Genomic DNA, 23,266 nt, shown 5'->3' on the forward strand with positions numbered 1-23,266 from the left:
ATTTTATTACTTTTTGTTGTTTGTTTGTTTTTTGCTTTATTTGTTTATTTTATTAAGTTGTAACTCCAATGACTAGTTTTGAGCTAAACGAGTGACGCCGAACCTAATTTTGTAAAATAATAAATAAATTTGTAGTTTTTTTAATTTTATGGTTAAATAAATAGATACGTAAATAGATAGCAATGCATAATTCAATAAAAATGACACAATAAATTATTTATAAAATGACTTTCTCAATTTAAATTTTTAACTTTTTTAAGTTATAAATTTTTTCATCTAGTTAATTAGTGGCGGACGCAGGATTTTTAGATGTTTCAATTTCAGGCATTGTAAAAATTCCAAAGTTAAGTTTGTTTATGTCCAATTAGAATGTTTTACAAAAAATTGTGGTGATTCGAGCCTGGGAATAGAAATCATTTATCATGGCAAACCATTTTTATATTTTCTCTTCTCTTTTTATATTCTCTGAATTAAAATATTTAAATATTTTATATTCTCTGAAAACTCTGAAAAGACAAATATTTTGGATAAAAAAACTATTTTTTTTTTGTTTTATTAAATTTATAATTTACCTAAATCCAAATTTTTAAATTTATATTTTACCTATGTCGAAAATATCATTGTTGAAACCACATTTATTATTTCAGCATCTATTTATTTATTATTTTATTATCTAATATTTTAGAATTAAAAAAATTACCACATATATTATTAAATGCAACTTTTTATTTAACAATTAATCATAAATGTTTTCATTATCAATATAAAAATTCTTATTCAAAATATAGTGTTTTTAAATTGTCGAAGTGTGACGCAACACAGTTAAATTGAATGCAACAATGTCAAAATGAGGTAATACAATGTCGAAATGAGGTGGGAAACCTGTATTTAATTAATACGTTTACTTCGTTAAACATATGAAGAGCACCCTGGAAAACGACATTGTCACATTTAAAAAGTTTTAAGAATTTAGGAACGGCATAGTCACAAGTTTTAAGTATATATTAATCATTTATAAAAGTCTAAAAATATGTATAAAAGACTAAAAATATGTATAACAAAGTAAACGTATTAGTTTTATGAAAAAGTTTAGTCACTAATGGAAAAGAAGTGATTGATTATATTAAAGGGATCCAGGAAACACATACCCCCTCCCTCTCCCTCCCTCTTCCCCCTCTCCGCCGACACACTTTTTTTCCTAAGGACCTTCTTTTCTTTACTTTTTTTTAGAAAGTTCTAAATACAGAGGACTTTTTTTGAAATTAACGATTGTGCCCTTCCACTTCAAAACCCTTGTCGTCAGCCATATATGTTGAACAGATGTTTAGTGTTATAGCAGCTTTTTTCCAGCAGCCTTAAAGGCTTTCATATCTTAAAGGCTACTTAAAACTTCATTCAATTTTAAGTAAGCAAAATTTGATGAAACTTTATAAAGTATTACTAATTAAAAATTAGTAAAACAACCTTTACAAAACCATTGTTTTAAGATTATTGTTTATAAATCTGACAGTAATAGATATCCCCTAAATCCTGTTCAAAAAATTGCACTATAACAATTAAGTCGGACAGCATTGCATAAAACCTTCAGAGCTTACATTTAAATCCACACAGCTAAATAACCTTATGAGAGCTTCGAAGTTTTTTTTAAAGCCGCAAAAGTTTAGATGCGCAAGAAAAGTCGGTCTACGGAAATTTTTTCCAAAATTATTTAACAAAACGCAGCACATCGCACTGCGGGCAAGGGGTGAACAAAGCCCCTCAAAACTAACGTCTATATTGGAGTAAGGAGAGCAGAGGAGAACAACTCCCTAAAGTCATTAATAATTAAGTAGATCCTCATAGGTTACTACTACAAATTTAAGAAGAATTGAAGGGAACAGGAAACTCAAGTTTTGAAAAAGATTAGAATCTTGCAGATTGATGGCTTAACAACTAAGTGGTGCTACACTGATGTTGAAGCTTTAGCCCTTCTTCAGACTGTAGGTAAGTACATTAAGCATTGTCTTTTATTTGTGTTAAATTAATAACCCAGAACAAACATTACAAAATAATAACCAGAACAAACATTACACAGTTAATTAAGCACTGAGATCTGATTTTTAAAAAACCAATTTTTACTTGATTACTCTTTATTTATTGTCGTATTAATGACATCATATTTTATTTCGTTTATTTTGTTTTTGTTTTTTCTTGTCGTAGTAACGGCGCCGTATTTTATTTCGCTCATCTCGTTCTCTTTATTTCTTGTCGTATTAATGACACCACATTTTGTTTCGTTTATTTCGTTTTCGTTTATTTCTCGTCGTAGTAACGGCACCATGCTAACGGCAACATGCCAACGACAACATGCTAACATTTGGACAGTACGATTTTTATCTCTATAAATGATTACTCCTCCAATATTTTCAATCGCATTTATTCCAATAATCAAATCAAATTCGAATGGTTGTTTTTTTACAATTAGAGAATTAAACATCCGGTGCATTCTATCAATTTCCAATTTGATTATCATTTCACCCAGCACTTGCACAGTTCCTCCCAAAGTTGTGAAAAGTTTTTGACTTTTTAAAACAAAAACATGCGTGGATTCAGCATGAACAACGGTAATGGAGTATCCAGAATCACTTAATGATGTTCAGATCATGCCTTTTATTTTAACTTTTAATGATGGCAACGTTATTTCTGGGAAAATACTGGATGCCATTATTTCCAAATTCTCTTTTTTCCTTATAATCTTTGTAATTGTTTGAGGCAGTCTTTATCTTGATGATCGTAAGAACAAGTCTTGTATTTTACTTCGCAGTCCCGTGCAAAATGTCTAAGTTTTCCACAATTAAAACATGCAACTTTGTTTGTGTCAGACACACCAGATGTCCACGGAAGTAACGATGTTGCCGCAATCATTACATTATCGGAACCATCTAACTGTCGCGCTTCCTAAGTTACTTGTTTAAGGGTAACAGCAACCTCCGCAGCCTTTGCAAACGTTAGTTCTTAAGATTCCAGTAATAACCATTTGATTTTAATACCATTGTTACAATCCGTGATGAATTCGTCGCGCATTCGGTCATCTCTATACGTAAATTTGCATACTTCAGCAGCTTTTGCAATCCGTCGTGAAAATTTCGTCACACTTTCGTTACTTGTTTTTTTTTTATTGATGCAAATTCAAAGCGTAGTATTAAGGATGACTTCGGTTTAAAAAGCTTCATGATGTTTTCATTGATGTCTATGAAGGTAACTGAGTCATCTTCTGGATATGCAGGCAAGCATAGATCTTCCAGTGCAAAATAGATCTGTGGTGGTAATAAGTCTTACGTAATTCAAATTTTAACTACTACTATTTTAAATTGGAGTCATTGCAATCAGATCTTCCACTTTAAAAAATTAGAAATTGTGAAATTTCCATTTAACTTGACCTAAATTTCAATTTCATTTTATGTTATAAAATTCTAAAAATCTTACAAAATATCTTAAAGAAAAATAATATCTTCAATTTTGTCTTAATTTTTTTGTTTAAGATTATGCAAATAATTTTACCTCTCTTGACAATTACTACCATCATTAAAAGTTTACAAAATATTACCATCATTAAAAGTTCACAAAATATTACAAGCCCGTACTGAAAGTGGTTGGGTTGGTGAGTGCAATCAACACCGCTTTTTTTACCCTTTGTTTCGCATAAATTTTGCAATAAAAATCAAGCAATATACTTATTTGCTACTTTAAACTACCTCGTTTTAAAATTATGATTATCCGATAATGAACAAGGCAATACAGCTATAAAGCTATACCTGAAGTCACTCTGTCATCTAGTAATTTTCCGCAGTACTAGACCCATTAGCACACTTACAGAGATGAATATTTAAAATAATTGATGTAGAAACCAGAAATCCATTATTGATTTCAAAAAAATGTATTCAGTCTGCTTGCTAGTGACCATAAAAATATTTTTTTTTCAAGTTTGCCGTTTGATAAATTTACAATAAATACATACTACATATATAAATTTAGGCCGGAGTAAGAAGAAGACATAAACTTTCTTATCACCGAGCCCCGTTTACATATTTTCTGTGATTATATAAAAGCAAATATATACAAAATCCGTTTTAAAATACATATAAGTTTTGCAAAATGCTTAAAATGTCTTTAAAAGAACGTGAAACTATAGTATACTTCTTCTGATTTAAAATAAAAGTTATATAAACATGCATATATATTAATGCACGCACATTTTCGACATTAATGTTTAATAAGATATATTCATTTAGTGATAATAAAAACGTTTTTTTTTTCTATTTTGAATTGAATTTCGAAGGGTATTTTATAGGATAAACTATATTTGATTTGAAAAATTTAAATTTATAGCATATTTGCAAACTATTTTATAGCATATTAATATACAAACAAAGCTGATAAAGTTCTAATCAAACTGTTAGTTCTAATACTGAATATTGTATACTGCAACTGAATACTGTAAATGATTTGATTTTTATTTATTATGAATTATTATTCCATGTGTAAATATAATTTCATTTTGCTTCAGGGACGTAGCACTCATTATAGGAGTGGTCCGGCGAATTTAATTATATTCATAACACATTAAAAAAACTGTTGACAAAAATGAACTGTAATAGCAAACGCACAAATCAAAACAGAGAAAACAACGTTGACCGATGTTGTAAACCCTTAACAAAGTCATTAAGTGTTTCCTTCAGGTCAAGTGTATCTGTCCTTTCTTTGTGAACATTAAGTATTAATAAATGAATCAGCCGTTTCTGAGACAGGTTTGTTAAAAGGGATAATCTTTACATCAGTGCAGAAATACAAAATGAAATTATTCAAACAATGAGTCTTCAGGTGCTAAGAGAAATCATGGCTGAGCTCCAGTCTTCTCCTTTTCTAACCATTATGATAGACAAAACAACTGATACTTCCAACATGGAGCAAGTTACATGTGTCGTAAGACACATCATTGAAGAACTGGAAGTTCATGAAGAGTTTTTAGGTGTATATGCTGTGGATTCCACTGATGCAACATCTTTGGTACCTCTTATAAAGGATGCGATAAGTTATAATAAATGAATCAGCCGTTTTTGTCCTGAGATATCTTTTGACCCTCCTAAGAGCACTGAATGATCTTTCTGATATTGCATTTGTTGTTGGCATTACTAAAACAAGTTGAAGTACTTTTTTCACTTCAGACATAAGACTTTGTTGACCCTGAGAGAGAGAGAGAGAGAGAGAGAGAGAGAGAGAGAGAGAGAGAGAGAGAGAGGTGAAGTAATCCTTGACATCAAAGATATTAAATCATTTTTCAATGACTCATTTTTCTCATTAAGGAGCTGTTGAAAATGTAGTCCAAACGTGACAAGTTTTGCCTCAAGTAGACCTTTGTTTAAATCATCACCATATAGGGAGCAAACACCATTTACATAATCTTCCAACGTCTCTTGCTTAATTGCTTTTGACAAGAGAGCTTCCAATTGCTGATATTTTTTATATCCTGGTTGATCAAAGCGTTCTTGTATAGTAGCTGTATAATATCTATTATTTCATAATAACTTTGCCATATAAGGATTTAGGGTTTGCATGATAATCGCCATCAGAGTTACCAATATGAAACCTCTTAGATACTTTCCTGATTCTAGGAACCTGAGCTGCATCAACATTTAATTTGGATGCCGTAAGATTAACCTTACCCCACAGAAGATCAAAAGGTGTATCATTTCGGAAAAATTTTAATGTAGCAATATTCATTAGAGCAATTTGATGTCCTTTCATAGCAGACATGGACTTGTATTGCAAAGTGCAACTAAGATTATCTGAGTGCCTCAACATGGTCTCACCTAAAATAACTCCATACAAGTAATTGAAAGTTTTCATTTGAGCTAATATTCCATGAATTCTTGCCTTAATTTCAGTATTCTTGCTTACATCAACTGCCTCTTCCCATGTTATCTGAAAACCTCATAGTTGCTAATTTTACTAGCAAATGAATCTGCTCTTACTGTCTGTCAGGTAGAACATTGTGTTCTGATTCCAACAGTTGGAGCATTAAACAAGTTTGCTTTAATGTTTTTCAACATTGTCTCCAAAGCCTATCCAGTCAGGCATAATTTCATATATCTCGTTGTAATTTTATCGCAAAGCACTCTGGGATGTCCTGCCGGACCTCAGAATTTTATAATATAAAGTAGCGAAACTTGTTTTTGTATGTGAGTCATTTTCTCATTCCGTCAACTCCTTTATTGAAATTTTGTCCTACAGCTATGAAAACGTATTTTTTACTCATAACAATAATAACAATAATAATAATAATAATAATAACAATAATAATAAGAAATAACAATAATAATAGGAATAGAAATAACTTACTCATTCCTCTAAATTCCACAGTATTCTTACATTGCCATATGAAACATTTTCTTGCTGCGCTGTTGATTCGGATAACACCGATGCATTGTTCATTGAAGAATTATCTGTCACGAAAAAGTAACAGATGATTTAAAAACGAAAGAAGTAAAAAAACTAATATTTTAAAAAATATATAAAATATTTCATTAAATATTTACCAATAAATATAAGTAAATAAAAAAACAAACAAATATCAATTTAATTGATGTTATTTGTTCTCAAATAAAAAAAAATCAGATCAATATGTAGTCAACTCACATGTCTTAATAAATAGTTAAACAGTTTGTATTTTACTTGTATCTGTTTATTTCACTTTTTCAAGTAAAAAAAGATAAAAATTGTTCGAACTTTTTTCAATACAGCTCGTAAGTTTCTGCATTACGGGTGACGAGGTTTTTCGAAGTCAAAGTTTCGAAGTGTATATTTGTAACTACGAAAATCATAGTCAAAGTTTCGAAGTCAATCAAAGCAAATTCGGACTTCGAAAATGTTAGAATTTTTTTCCGAAGTATTTCAAATTTTTTTCGAATTTTTTTCAAAGTATTCCGAAATTTTCCTGATGTATATCAAACCCAGTTTCAGGTCATTTTTAATGGATTTAAGAGTGTAAAAATTATGCAAAACAGAAAAGTAAATGTATAAAACTTTTTTTAGATTTTATTCTTTGTAACAACTATTATTGCTTGTAATTGATTTGTATTACAATTTACAGATGTACAAATTAAGTTTAACCATCAGAAATATCAATGGAACCACTGTTTGATCGGATCCTCTTGTTTTGTCGTAGTGGAGTGACAGCAGATTGATCTTTTTGGTAGGTCTTGGATTTCCTTTCTGTTTCCTCTTCTGCTGTTTCAGTTGTCAAAGCAGATCGTGCATTCATCTTTCCAATGTTGGTCTTGAGGTAAACAATTTTGTCAACATTTTGGGGATCGAATTTTGTTCTTGAATCAGTGACCACACCGCCTGCATCTGAGAAAACCCTTTCACTAGATGCAGAAGTTAAAGGAATGGCCAAGTATTTTCTTGCAACTTGGGAAAGTAGTAAAATCATTTTTGCATGGGCTTCCCACCACTTTAGGATATCAGTGTTTGAGGAATCGGGACACCTTTGTATGTGTCTAACTCAATTTCAATTTTTGGGTTTCCATCCCTGAACAGAATTTCTTCTCCAGACGTTTCTGCCATTTTTTCAGCTTTGTCAATGTCAAAGTCAGACCCTGTCAGAATAAGGGAAGCATTCCTGATTTGTGACAAAAATTCTTGATGACTTGGATGCTCATTCACCAACCTGCCCTTGAGCCCTTCCAAATCACCATACTTTTTCACCAACGCACCCTTGAGGAAGCGGTGGAGAAAATTTCCCATGGCATGGTTGTGATTCTTTGTTCCACTGTTTGGAAATCGCCTATCCAGCTCACCAGTCAGAATTTGGACTTAATCTTTTGTGGCAGATTGTATGTCTGATTGAGCAATGGAGTTTAGCTTCGTCTGAAGGTTGACCAGTTGGCTGCAGGCACGATGAAGTGTAGGAGTCTTGTAGGAAACAAAAAAGGCCTTGCTGACTTTCCGGAATGAATCCACGATGGGTTGAACTTCTACCAAAAGTAATAACTGACTCTCTGACGGGATGACATCAGCAAATTCACATTTACTGTCTCTCAATTCTCCAAGGACTTCTCTCAACCGAATTACAGAGGTGATCATCATGGATTTCGAGTTTTACCGTCTAGTCAAACAGTCTGTGATGATCTTGACATAAGAAACTAAAAATATAAAAACAAAAAATAAATATTAAGTGTCACAATTATTAGCAGGTGTGAGGAGGAGGAGGGGGTGGACAATACTTCAGTGTTTATGAGATGTGTAATGTTAATTTTTACCAAATACTTTTATTAAATTAAAAGTTTCAATATTAGACCAAAATATTATTAATATTACCTTCATTTTCTTGACACTTTTTTGTTATGTCATTTTGACGATTTGAACTTTTGTGAACCTTTGCAGAGATATCCTGGGCTTGTTTGATTGCCTTGTAAATGTTGTTGTTGTCTTCCTCAGAAGATTGGGACGTCCCATTGTGGCTTGAAGACTTAAAAATTTTCTTTTCGTTGGCTTTTTGCAGCACTACTTTAATCAAGTGATCAGCGCAAAGCAGAGAGTCTGTAATCTCTACTGTTTTCGGAATTGCAGTCTTTATATTAGCTGCCGAATCGTGCACAGCAATCCTTTGAGTGCTGGCTCTGAGAAAAGAAAGGTCTGTTTGCATAACCTTATCCAAAGCTTTGGCTCAGGCTGCAGCTGTATGTTAGCCACTAAATGGCTGGCAAGCAAGAACAAACTTTTTCAGTTCAAAGTTTTTGTTGATGAAATGAAGTGTTGCAGATATGTAAGAATCGTTGCTTCTGCTTGTCCACATGTCTGTCGAAGTCCCAAGGCCTTCACAGTCATTGAGTTCTCTAGCCAACTCCTCAGAATGTATTGCTTTACCTGTCCGTAAAGCAATGGGAGTTTTTGCCTAAAAACTAAAACAGTAATAACCAATTAAATATATATAATGCCAGAGTTTCAATTCAAATTACAATTATCCATGCAAACGTTTTTACAGCAGTACTTTATTTTTGACAGCAGTATGCTGTACTAGGAAAGAATTTTACACACACACACACACACCTTGAAAAATTTGTTGCAGACTTGACCGTCATCCTGGGTTCCCGTTTGGCCGCATACTTTTTGAATCCTTCTGTCTCAACAATGTTGAATGAGAGGGAGCAGCTCACCAACAGCTCAAGTAGGTCGAAATCATAGTCAAGTTGGCGCTTGTCAAAAATTGAAACTTTGGGCTTGAAGTATTCAACAACTGAATTGTTAGGTGTGGATTGGGCTGGCAACAAATTCTTCTGTGTGTGTGTTTTCAGAGGAGTGTTGTTTGATGGACTGTTGATGAAATCTGAAAAAAGTTAAATTGAAACAGTTAAACTTTATTTATGAACATCTTAAGCTAAATAAGAAGATCGCACATAACAAGGGCCGCCTTTATTATTTAATTTTCTTACCGTGATAGTTCTTTTCATATTCGTCCACATCAACCAAAGCTTGGTGAAGTTCCAGTGAATTCGCGTCATCTTGCTCAGTTTCTGCTAGCTCAGAGGCTACCACTCTTGCAAGAAACCCTTTGTGACACTTTAAATGAGACCTTAAAGCGCCAGTTGATGAGTTTTTCATTATTAGAATTCTTCCGCATTCCTTGCATTTTCTAGAAGGATTACGCTCACCTGGAGGTGCGTCATTAGGAGCCTTAATTTTGTCAAACTCTTTCTGCAATGATTTTGTTGAAGGAGCCATTTTTTAACTTTTTTTTCAAGTTGCACAACTAAATATTTCGAGATAATTTATTGAATATTTGTTTATTTACTCTGATATTTAATCAGCTAAAGTCGTAAATTATTGTTTTTGTTAAAAATTTGTATTTACTAAATCTAGAACTATGAATTAGTGCTCAACAAACCATACTATCTGCTAAACATTTATATAACTTTGAAAATATAAACTTCGAGAAATTAAAATTCGAATTTCATTACTTCGAAATACTTTGATTGTACTTTAAAAACTAAGTTGAACATTTTACTAATTACTTTTCATTGGTTACAACAATATTACAATAAAACTCGAAAAACTCCTAATTAAATTTAATATATATATATTTATATATAAAAAAAGTCACTTCAATCAAATGGTAAACAAAATTGATACCAACGACGACTCATTTGTAAAAAACACCGTTGCCAACGTTGATATTAACTTTAATTTAAAAATTATTTACGTAACAAAAATATTGTAAAATTAATTAGTTTTTATTCAATATTCAATGTGCGATAAGCAAAAAGTAGCAAACTTTTAATTAAAAATAATTGAACTTTGAAAATATAAACTTCGAGAATTTAAAATTCGAATTTCATTACTTCGAAATACTTTGATTGTATACGCAATTATAAGGACCATTTTGTTCAACTTCGAAAAAATCGAATTCCGTGTTTTCGAAGTCCATATTTTTAAACTTCGAAATTCGAAGTTCGAAAAATACTTCGATTCTCGAAGTTTTTCGAAGTAAAATCTTCGTAATGCAGTTCGAGCGTATTCAAGTTCGAACTTTTTTTAAAAAAGTTTTGAGTTTTTATTTTTAATTACATAAGAAATTAATGAAATTAATTTGATTAGAAATTATGGAAATTAAGTTCATTAAAAATTAATGAAAATAATTGAGAATGTCAAGTCAAATGTAATACAGAAATCAATAAGTTAAAACCCCACTTGATACCCTGTTTAAGATATATTTCTTGAACGAGTAGAAAAGAAGGCTCACCATAAAACTATTTAACATATAAGCTCAGTCAAAAACATCTAACAAGCTCTTTATTGGAGCTGTGATATTTGCAAGAATGTTTAACATTAACGCTCTCCAGAATGAGAGCGTTAATGTTAAACATTCTTGTTTTGAAGATAGGGATAACATGTTTTGAAGATAGGGATAACAGATGCCGCCATCCTGCAGGCTGGAAAACAAGACTCTGATAAGCTTGTTGAATACTTTTGAGAAAACTTCTGCAAGACAATAACAGGTACGTTGTCCGGGTCACAAGCTGTAGAAGAGTCTAAGCAGAAATCACTTTAGATACAAAAGCTGAAGTGATACGAATGTCAAGCAATGAATCAACATGTTTGTTGGCAATATTAGGTAGAACGCAGTTAGTGGAATCAGGAGATGATATTGATGAAAAGTTTTTAGCAAACAATTCAGCTTTGTCTTTAGGTGAGGTAACGAAGTCTGAACCATACAAGAGAAATTGATGAAATTATCGAGAGGGAACAAAAGATTCCATATCAGCCTGAATCCACGAAGTTATGTAAGAAGTAAATTTGTTGAAAGGAAGACAAAAGATTTCTACCCAAGGGCCATCACGAATAAAATCACGGAAAGAATCCCAGTCAGCTTTAAGGCAGTTGTAAGAGGTACGATAATAGGGGGATTCAGGTGATAAAGAAGAATGAGATATTAATTTTAGACATATAAAACTGTGACCAAAAGCACCTAAGGGTGAATGCGAAGAAACCGAGCACTAACTAGGATCAGAAACAAGACATAAGTCGAGTAGAGAAAGTGAATGATCCGGGTTGTCTGGAAAGCGAGTTGAAAAGTTGACTAGTTGAGTTAGGGATTGAAAAAGGCAAAAGTTGTTGGCTTTAATGCCTGCAGAATCACTGACACTAGAGCCAAGTGTGTGATGAGCATTAAAGTCATTGACAACAACAATATTAGCTAATGGATAAAGGGAGAGGGCTTGGTCAAAATGATCAAAAATAACATCAAAAAGAGCGCAGCCTTGAGATGAAGGAGAGCAATATAGAACAAATAGAAAGGCAATAGAGTGAAGTGGTGCTAAACAAAAGTACATGAAAGAATGGTCTGTGGATTCAAACCTAGTTTCACGACAAATAGGTGAATTCTTACGAATGTAATTGCCCAGGCCATGCATGTGACTATTGGAGTCTTTACGAATTAAAGGAAGATAACCATCAACACTAAGATTGCAAGATGAGACAGCTGAACTCAAATTAGTCTCACAAAGAGCAAGTAGGTCTGGTGAACTTTGCAAGAGATAAGACTCAACAGAAGAAAAGTTACTTCGAAGGCCACGAATATTAGTGAATGCTAGGTTTAGAGAACTTGGTGATGATGATGGTTTTTTGTGGTTTATAGTTTTTGGTACCTTATTCATTTTTAAATTTATTGAAGAACTTGACTCAAAGCATAGATAGTACTCAGAACACTGTTTAATAGCCCAAGCAGTTGCACAATACTATTAAGAAACCCTAAGCTGTAACAAAGGGTTCCAAATGTGGCCATGGCAATGCACACCAGAAGTACAAATAGGAACACCATCCATGCGCAAAATGGCACTGTTAATACTTTGATACTTTTCAGCTGTTGATGGAATCAGCCTCTCTGAGAGCTACCACAGAGTTCGGGAAACCTGACTACCAGCCGGCCTCAGAACCATAAAACTGAATGTTAGAGCTGTACCCTTATTAGGAGATAATAGAATGAGGTCCTAGTCATAAAAACAGAGACACAAGCAAAACTCATGCATTGAGTCAAGAAGCATTCAACATTCTAAACTGGAAACAATGTTTTATAAATACATAAAAGAATATTCTTCTTAAATACCTTAAGGTGTTTAAGAAAAATATTCTTGATATTTTATGATTATTTCGGAAAATATATTTTTACTATTGAATTCTACAAGGTCTAATTGTTGACATAACATTTTTAAAAATATTTCCTTTTTTTTTTTTTTTCACCAAAATAATAGCTGGATACCTGTAATAGAATATCGTATCCGCCTAGAATATCATATCCCCATAGAAATTATGAAAATGCAGACACGCTTTAAAGTTATAAATAATGTCACATTGTTTACAAAATTTTTATAAACGTTTATAAAAGGTAAAAGAGAATCGAACTTATACATATGATATTATAAGTAACATATTGGTGTTACCAATATGTTACTTATAATATCATATGTATAATTTTACTATGTTTTACGTTGGAAACGACTGTTATAGATAAAGGATATGATAATCTAAGCAACAAATTGATTATATATCCGATATTTTATAAGGTTTTACGTCAGATACGGCTGTTATACAAAAGTCGTATGATATTCTAAATAAAAAATTGATTTTATACCCTAGATTTTACTAGATTTTACGCTAAATGCAATTGTTATAAAAGAGGGAGGGGGGGTATGATGTTCTAAGTAACAAACTGATGCAATACCGTATATTTTACAAGGTTTTACGTCAGATACGACTGTTATACAAGGGGAATATGATAATCTTAGTAAAAAATTGATTTTTTATCCTATATTTTACAAGGTTTTACGTCGGAGTCGACTGTTATACATGGGCGAAATGATATTCTAAGTAACAAAATGATGTTAAATCCTATATTTTACAAGGTTGTACGTCAGATTCGACTGTTATAAAAGAGCCGTATGATATTCTAAATAACAAATTGATTTTATATCCTAGATTTTACGCTAGATACAATTGTTATACAAGGGAGGTATGGTATTCTAAGTAACAAACTGATGTTATATCCTATATTTTACAAGGTTTTACGTCGGATTCGACTGTTATACAAGGGGGATATGATATTCTAAGTAACTGGTTGATGTTATATCCTAAATTTTACAATGTTTTACGTTAGATACGACTGTTATAGATTAGGGATATGATAATCTAAGTAACAAATTGATTTTATATACTATATTTTACTAGATATTACGTCGGATAGGACTGTTATAAATGGAGGATATGATATTCTAAGCATCACATTTTTATGACATTTACAATAAACTCGCGCTTATTCGAACTGGCACTTTTTTCGAACTTCCCACATTCGAAGCAATCTTCCTTCCCCGTAAATTTTCCTTTACAAACTCATGCAAATATCTATCAGTTATTCGAATATTCGACATGATATTCGAAATTATTTTCAGGTCCCCTTGATATTGGGGATTATAAAATACCTACTCAGTCATTCGATGTTTTAATTTGATTGAAGTCAACTTAGCAATGCATTTTAAAACAAATTGCATGTTGCAAGATATTTTTTTAATGCACGCGCAATTAGGTTACTTATTGACAATAATGGTCAAATAATGACGATGAAATCCGATAATCACAAAGACTTATATTAAAGATGTTTGACGAACACTCTTTAGAAACAAAAAAGCAATCTAAAATGGATAATTTCTTCAAAGTATTGTAAAGAATTTGTTATTTTAAAAGAAAACGACTTAAGCAGCATCTTATTCCAATACCATACTCCTTTTTTGCTTTCTAATTTTTTTCTCTTCTTCTTTTCATCAGCAATGTAAACCTAACATAAATTCTTCCATTTAGGTATAATATATTTTGTTCCATTATAAGTCTTAATATAAATGAGTAAATAAACAAAATTAAATTACAAAAAGTTTTTCATGAATTTGAATATAATTTTACTTGATAGGGATAAATATTTAAGCAAGTAAAGAAACAATTTGTTTCCTCTAAATCACCAATGCATTCTGTATGAAACCATCTGTTGGGAATATAGTACCACATTTTATCTGCAAAAAAATTGTTCGCTAAAAACAAATAATTCCATAATGAACTTTTTAAGTTTATTAATAATAAATTATTATTTTACCCATTTTACCCATTATTTTTACCCATCTTTTGATTTTTATTTCTTTTCGGTCCTTTTTTATTTTCAAATAAACGACATAGTTCATCTTGCCAACTTATGTGGCCTATATTAAAACTTGCATCATTTGCATCTCTCACACCTTGGGTAGGGTGGGTTAAAACTTAAATATTATTTTTTGTAATAATAAATAGTATTTATATAAAACACAAATTTTTCTTAAAAAAAATCAAACTCAACTATATACAAAAATTAATATACAAAAGAATTATATACAAGTATCAACTTACTAAATGTATACATACACACTATACATACACCTATCAATAAGTGTATATAGATTCAGCTAAGTGAATCAATATAAACTTATTAATAAGTATATTTAAAGTTGTTAGTAACTACATTCCTGAATCCTCTGCGATCCCTTCTGCCACCAGGAGGTTTGTATTTAAAATAAGGCAGGTCTTATATGAGGAAAGCCCATTTTGATTTGGGCCCAAGGTGGCTTCAGCGCCGAACCAAGAAATCACTCCTGGAGAAGCCTATATTTAAAAAAAAAATTAAATGAGTGTTCGAAAAATTAAAATAAAAATAAAAGTTATAACACAGTAAAAAACTTACCAAGGAGATCTTGGTTTTCACTCTGGGTGCCAGATGGCAGTGATGATATGGATTAAACTGGTAAATTTAATTTTTAAAATTTTTAATATGAAATAAGTTCAATAAAAATTATAAAAAATAGTGCTCGTTTAGTAAAAAATCATTTAAAAAAACAAATTTACAACATCATCAAGATATACCTACCAAGTTTTTCCCTTTTGCGTCTCTTACCTCCTTTAGTGTCTCTGTAATAGAAAGTGAGAAATACCTTTTCTATTGTTGCTTCAAAACAACTTGCACAACATCAAGACAAGCAGAAGTCATTTTTTTAAGCTGGTTATCAATGAAGCTTATACAAGTGTTAGTGGTCAGCAATGGAGCATATGTAAATTTTAAAATGTTAGGGGCAAGAATATTCCCAAAAGAATCTGTTCTTCTGCAAAACTGAGCAGCTGGATTTACAATTTGTAATTATTAGCAAAACTTTTTTCACTAACCAGAAACATGATCAAAAGTTGCATCCTCAGCTAAAACATAAAACTTTTTCATCCAAGTCTCATTAAGGAGTTTTCCAAACAATGCAATCATGCAAATTTCTTTTATGGCAGTTTTATTACAAAATGCCCTACTTAAAATTGCTTGCAAACTTTTACATTATACTGTTCCAACAGTTAGAAAATGTTTAAAGTCATTGTAATGCTTCATAAAAATGAAACAAGTATGAAAAAGAATATGAAGCTGATTTTCACGATATCTAGGAATAAAGCTTTTTAGTAGATCGTTTTCATCTAAAAAATTTACAAATCCTTTTGGATCACCTTTGATGTCTATAAACCTCATTTTGTTTGTTGTTAAAACAACATTAACTGCAATACAACCATTTCCAAATAGTTAATAACTCTCACTCTCAAGAGACTGTAATGCTGAGCAACATGAAACTGCAAATGTGTCAAGAGGGTGCAAAAGGCAGTTCAGCTCATTCAAATTCTTGTCCCAGGTTGCACAAACTTTGTTTATAGTAAGATGGTTGACTGCAACTCTGTCTGACATTGTGTTAGATATATTTTCAATAATCGAGTTATGACATTCACCAAAGATACTTTGGTAAAAATCTAAATAAACAAATGCCATATAATTAATTTAAGTGCATATATGACTTTCATAATCAAATGCTGTTCCTCCTGGAAACTGATCTAGAGCAGTAACAAAACATTTATCTTTAGATGCTAAGTTAATGCTATTAATGAGGACACTTTCTTGTGTTGTAGCATCAAACCCAAGAGTTTTTAGCAAGATTGAAAAATTAGGCAGGTTGTAAGAGTTTTTGACAAGGTTACAATATATATATATATAAGGTTGAAAAATTAGGCAGCTAGTAAGACTTTTTGCCAAGGTTTAAAAATTAGGCAGGTTGTAAGAAAAAAGGTTTTTAAAAGTAAGAGAATATATTAGAAAAATGAACTAGCATTCCTTTGTTATATACTTGATGTCCAAACAACAGCAAATCTTTACATAATTGGAATATAGTATTAAGGTCTCTGAGTATGCTTTTTTTTAAATGAAATTTGGCAGGTAGTAAGAAAAAAAGTTATTATGGGTGAGATAATATATTTGAAAAACGAACCAGCATTGCTTTGATATGTACTTGATGTCCAAACAAAAACAAATTTTTACCTAATTGGAGTAGAGTTTTAAAGTGTCTGAGTATACTTTTTTTTTCAATGAAATTTGGCAGGGAGTGAGAAAAAAGGTTTTTAAAGGTGAGAGAATATATTAGAAAAATGAACCAGCATTCCTTCGATATATACTTTTAACAACAATCAAATTCATAATAAAACTTTACATCAAAGAAATCCATGTAAAATTAAAGTTCCATAATTCTAGTATTCAAAAAATATCTATATTGATACATATTTCTAAAAAACAACATAGCAAAACAAGTTCACACCATGCAACTTTCCAACAAACTTGAAATAGCGCGTCACAGAACTTGGCCGAAAAAACGGCTTCGTAAAATCCGGGTTTACGCGTACCTACTAGAACTCTTATATACTTAAAAAATTACATTAATATACATTATAAAATAGCAGTTTGCTCAGTATTACTCAAGATTAAACTTGACATTTTATCCAAATCTTTGAGTAAAACAATGTGCTCTTTTTTATGTGGATTTGTGGACCTTACTATTAACTAAGTCAAGAAAACACAATAAAAATCGATGGTCATTATTCGGTATCGTAACTGCACTTTGATAATGTAATGTTTTTAAGAGTTAAGCAAAACAAATACGTTTCTAATCATTTTTGTATTGAAAAGCTGTAGGAATTACTTGTTTTGTAAACGTACCAGTTATAAATATTTTTTAAAATAAATCGCAATTTCATATTAAATTTTTTTTTTCAAAAAGAATATTTGGTTGTTGACAAAATAACACCAGATGGAATAAGTTTCCACCTTTGTTTTCTACTTAGGATCAATACATATAATCGAATAATACCTCTACAATTTCATTGAAAAAAGCTTTTGTTTCGTTGTAAATTTGGTGATTTTCTATACTAAAAGCCATAGTAAGGTTTCGTGATGTCATAAGTGTAAACCATTAATCAATAACTCAAGCAGTTGTGAGTATAGAATCATCTTTTTTTATTTGCAATAAATTTTAATCCACAACTTACATTATAGTTCATGACAATAAAATACTCTTGATACTTTTTTTTTGTTAAAATGTTTTTCATCAAGATGCTAAACTTATAAGTAAACATATTTAGAATGTCAAGATGTGCAGGAATGTTAATCTATAACTAGTGATAGAAGTATATACATTTTTTGAATTCCAGCTGTAACTATGAAAGATTTATTACATGAGAGAGATGTTCTTATATTCTTCAATAAATGAAGCACATTTGCTAAAAAATCAATAGAACAACTTGAGTCACATGAATGTTTATTTAAACTGGAAAAAGTATAACTTTAAGTGCAGCTTATGCTAAAAAATCTTCACATTGACTGGTTATTTGCACCTTTATAAACAGAACTTTCACTATAATAATATGCTACAGTTTATTTTCATCTCGTAGATATTCCTCTAAGCATAAAAACTAAAGTATGGTTAGCTTGGTTAGTATGGTTGGCCATAAATTATGGCCTTAACATAGTATAATGCTAAGGTTATCTAGCAATTCCATAGCATGAGCTTGATATGTATCATAGTTACCACTTTCAGGCATTGACATGACATCAGTAATTAAAGCACACTCTTTTTCATGAACTCTTATTACATTCACAACAGTTTTCATTAATTTTTACAAATATTTAACAGAAACTTAATAGCGAGTTCACTCGCAGTTAGTTTTTTTTGGCAAAAACATGGCGTCAAAAACGATCAAAATCGAACATCCAATCAAAAACGATATGAAAATATCGTATAACAAGAATATGATTTTAAAGGATTTTATATATATATATCTATATATATATATCTATATATATATATATATATATATATATATATATATATATATATATATATATATATATATATATATATATATATATATATATATATATATATATATATATATATATATATATATATATATATATATATATATATATATATATATATATATATATATATATATATATATATATATATCTATATATATATATATTTATATATATATATATATATATTTATATATATATATATATATATATATATATATATATATATATATATATATATATATATATATATATATATATATATATATATATATATATATATAAAGAGAGAGAGAGAGAAAGAGAGCAATTTTAATAAGGAACCTTTATAGTCGAGCAACTTTAATTATTAGCCAGGTTGAAGTCATTTATTACGTTAAATTTATTACGTTTTAATAACTCAGATTGAATCTTAACTGAATTATTGTAAGCTTTGTAAAGGTTTGTTGTATATCAAATAGTGTTGTAAATAAAGTAAAAATAATATATATATATATTATTATTACTTTATTATATATATGTAAATAAAGTAAAAATATATATATATATATATATAATATTTAGGCTATGGGGTCATCCATAAATGATGCCAGTAGATAGAGGGGCAGTGTGAGCTGAAAAGTTTAACAAAAATTGACAATGGGGAGGGGATGTTGAGACCAAAAAAATGTCGATTAAAAAATTGAATTAAAAAAAAGGTAAAACATTTTATTTAAAAAAAGTAAAACGATTTATGCTATATATGAGCAGGTTTTAGAGGTATTTACACCAACAATGTGGTCTAAAAACTTCTTGCTTTTGTTGCTTAAATCTGTAGAGGATCATAGGAAAAACAATTTAAATTCAGAAATGAGCTTGCATATCTGAAAAAACAATTTGTTTTTTTTTAACTTTACTTAAGTACTGTTGAGAATATATGTATAATTGCACCAGAAAAAAATTGATGGTATATGCATTTTTTATATTATATTAACAATTCAGATATACCATCATAATATGATAACAAAAACTGACATCATTTTCAATGGGAGATGGCAAAAAATTGACTGAGTTTGATAAAGGGTGAAGTTGTTCAATAAACCGGGTCATCATCTGACATCATTATGCATAGATGACCCTACAATTTAGGTAAAATAAGTAATCAATTTGCCATATTTCTCTTTAGAAAGTGTGAGAAAAAAGCATTGTTATGCTGAGAACCTACCTATTGAGCAAGCTTTGACCACTTATTTTATAAATTCGAGTGACAGAGGTGGACATGCGAATTGCAAAAGAACTAATAACAATGCTTTAAATTGATTTTAACTTTGTAGACTAACATTAATATAGTATTTAGAAATAATAAATGAAGTTTACATGATTTTTATAATTTGTATTTGTTTCCATTAATTATCAGTTGTAAGTCTCTATTTTATAAAATGAATTAAAAAACTATTTATTTATAGTATAATAATAATACATAAATACTAGTTTCCTAATGCTATTATCATCACAATGTTAATGGTATTCGTTTTAAAGTGAAATTTTGTATCAATTTTATTGTTTTAATGTTATATATGTATATATATATATATATATATATATATATATATATATATATATATATATATATATATATATATATATATATATATACATATATATATATATATATATATATATATATATATATATATATATATATATATATATATATATATATATATATATATATTTATATTATTTTTACTTTATTTACAACACCATTTGATATACAACAAACCCTTACAAAGCTTACATAAATTCAGTTAAGATTCAATCTGAGTTATTGAAACGTATAAATTTAACATCAATAGAAAAGTTAAGCTGTCATCATTTAAAATGTAAAGGGTGTTGTCAAAATATGTTAAAAATAAAAATAAGTTACTAATAAAATCACGTTCAACAATGATAAATATTCTTACTGTAGTAAGAAATAGTACTAATTAACAAATTTGAACAAATAAATATAAAATTAACAAAAACAATCAACAATTAAGAACTTTAATTTGAACTTTAACTAAATCTTGAATTTAAAATAGTTGGTACTAATTTGTTCAAGCATAACCTTAAAAAATAAGTTTTTATAACAAATTATATGTATAACTAGTTATACATATAGTTAACTATCAGGAGTTATATGTATAACTATATGCATTTTAAAGCATATTATTTTATTTAAACATTACTTTAGATCATATTTCTTTGAAAACTGGACCCAGAGACTTTATTCCCAATATCAAAAATTGAAAAGTTTCTGTTAATATCTTATTTTTGTTCCTCAATGTAGTTCGTAAGTCCCTTAAGTCTTAAGGACCTTATTATATCTAAAGTTAAAAGTTTTGGAGCCTAAAAAATGTCACAAAAACCCATCTCCCCCCCCCCCCTATTTTTTTCTTTTTTAATAAAGAAAATTGGGACTTTCAAACCTGCATTTCTTTGTGGGACACTGTAGTGTCCCATACATGCATGCTTAGTTTTTGACAACATTTGAACTTGCATCAGTTAATTGTTTGCAGATAATATACTCAAGAACTATATTCAAAGGACTATTATATTATTTTATTATGTCTATTTGCACAAATTTTAATTTTATTTCTATAAAAAAAGATAAACATTATTCGTGGTACTTACATACTTGCTTGTCATTCTCTAAAATAATATATAATATATTTACACAATATAAATGTAGCCTTGCCGCAATTCAACGTCAATTTTTTTAGTTTCCTGCCTTCAAATAAATTCCCATGTAAATCCCTCAAGAAACCCACGTGGGATTTCCTATGTGAGTAAATACCATATAATTCCTACAAGTAACCCATGTGGGATTACCCACATGGGTTTAAAGTAACAAATTTCTATACAGATGCCACATGAAAAAATCTGTCCCACGTAAATCCCATCAATCCCACACGGAACCCACATGGAACCCAGTTTTATTTTTCACTGGGAGAAACTCTAGGAAAAAGTGCCAGATTTTGAGGTGGTCCATTTAGTATGACTAGATTGCGTTCGACATTGGATAAAACCCTCCACAAAGCGATGACGTTTCTAACTGCTAGATCACCCAGTTGAATCGCCTTTTGATCCTAAACTAAAAAAAAGCATTTGAGAATTGTGGTATGTTTTTAATATCTGCAGATATTAAATAATATGATTTTAGAATCTGCAGATATTAAATGATATGTTTTTAGAATCTGCAGATATTAAATGATATGTTTTAATATCTGCAGGTTTTTCATAAAATAAGAATGCGTCCAAAACTCACCCAATTATCACCATCTTCTTCAGAGACCGTTGAAAAATTTTTTATATAGAATTTAATTCTCAACAGAATTAAAGAGAAAAAGAATTAAATGCAGTTTTACAATATCAAATTGGAATGAATGTATTGAAAAAGAATATTTGAAAAGTGTTGGAATGAGAGTAACTTAATTGATTTATGGAACATAACATTGATAATGTTTTAAAACATGCCTTTGTTCGAATAAGTGTTATGTATACATAACACTTATTCGTTATGTATACTTAACACTTAGTGTTATGTACACATAACACTTAACCAAACACAGTAAAAAAAATACCCGTTATATTTTTAAAAAACATAACGCCAGATTTCGTGTTTTATAACGGGTGTTTTCCGTTATGTTCAATGTATAATTTGTATGAAAAAAGCATAACGGTATTTGCCGTTATGTTTTTTTCATACGAATTATACATTGAACATAACGGTAATTACCCGTTATAAAACACTAAATCTGGCGTTATCTTAGCGTTATGTAAGCGTTACGTTTGAAAACCTGATATAACGGGTAATTATATGTATCCGGGACGTAGTGGCCCAGTACGAGGGTACGAGGACTTGTACTGGGCCCTGATACTGACTCAGGAAACTGGACCCCTTAGGGGTCGTCCATAAAGTACGTACGCCAAAAAGTTTGAAATTTGACCCTCCCCTCTCCCCACTGTTGCCATGCGTACTTTTATGCCCCCCCTCCTCCTTAAAAAGTACGTACGTTTCTCAAATACCCCCCCCCCCTCAACTTTTTTTTCTCAATAAAAAAGTTTATTTAAAAAAAAAAAGGCGGAGGGTACCTTAGATACTTTATACGACCCCAAAGCCCTTTGTTTGCGCATTTTAAAAACGTCTTTTAGTATATATGCAAATAATAATATAAATAAACTTAAAATACCTAGCAGTTAAGTGTGTATTTGGGCGAGGTATAGTCGCAGGAGATCCAGGTTCGATTCCCGGTGAATTCTATGAAAACTTTTTTTTTTGTTTTAATAACGAATCAAATGTAAATAAACTATACTTAAGGTGGACGTTTTTTTCAGGCACCCCTCTTTATTAAGTAAGAAACGAGTCTTACGTGAGATCAGTAATATTGAAAACAAAGGGTAAAACCCAGTGGGAGGGGGCAACAGCAAATTTTATGCCCTTTTGCTAATTTAAGAAGCTTTTTATTTTAG

General features: G+C 30.2%; 1 long non-coding RNA gene across 1 annotated transcript; it reads right to left on the minus strand.

Moving 5' to 3' along the window:
- Positions 1–14,873: 14,873 nt before the first annotated feature.
- On the minus strand, positions 14,874–18,565 carry LOC136088753 (uncharacterized). The gene is made up of 2 exons (XR_010642453.1): positions 15,293–18,565; positions 14,874–15,213 (listed from the first exon to the last, which is right to left on the minus strand). It is a non-coding gene; the product is annotated as an uncharacterized LOC136088753 (long non-coding RNA).
- Between the last annotated feature and the right edge of the window lie 4,701 nt (positions 18,566–23,266).

Source organism: Hydra vulgaris, chromosome 12, assembly GCF_038396675.1.
Source record: "Hydra vulgaris chromosome 12, alternate assembly HydraT2T_AEP".
Lineage (NCBI taxonomy): Eukaryota > Metazoa > Cnidaria > Hydrozoa > Anthoathecata > Hydridae > Hydra > Hydra vulgaris.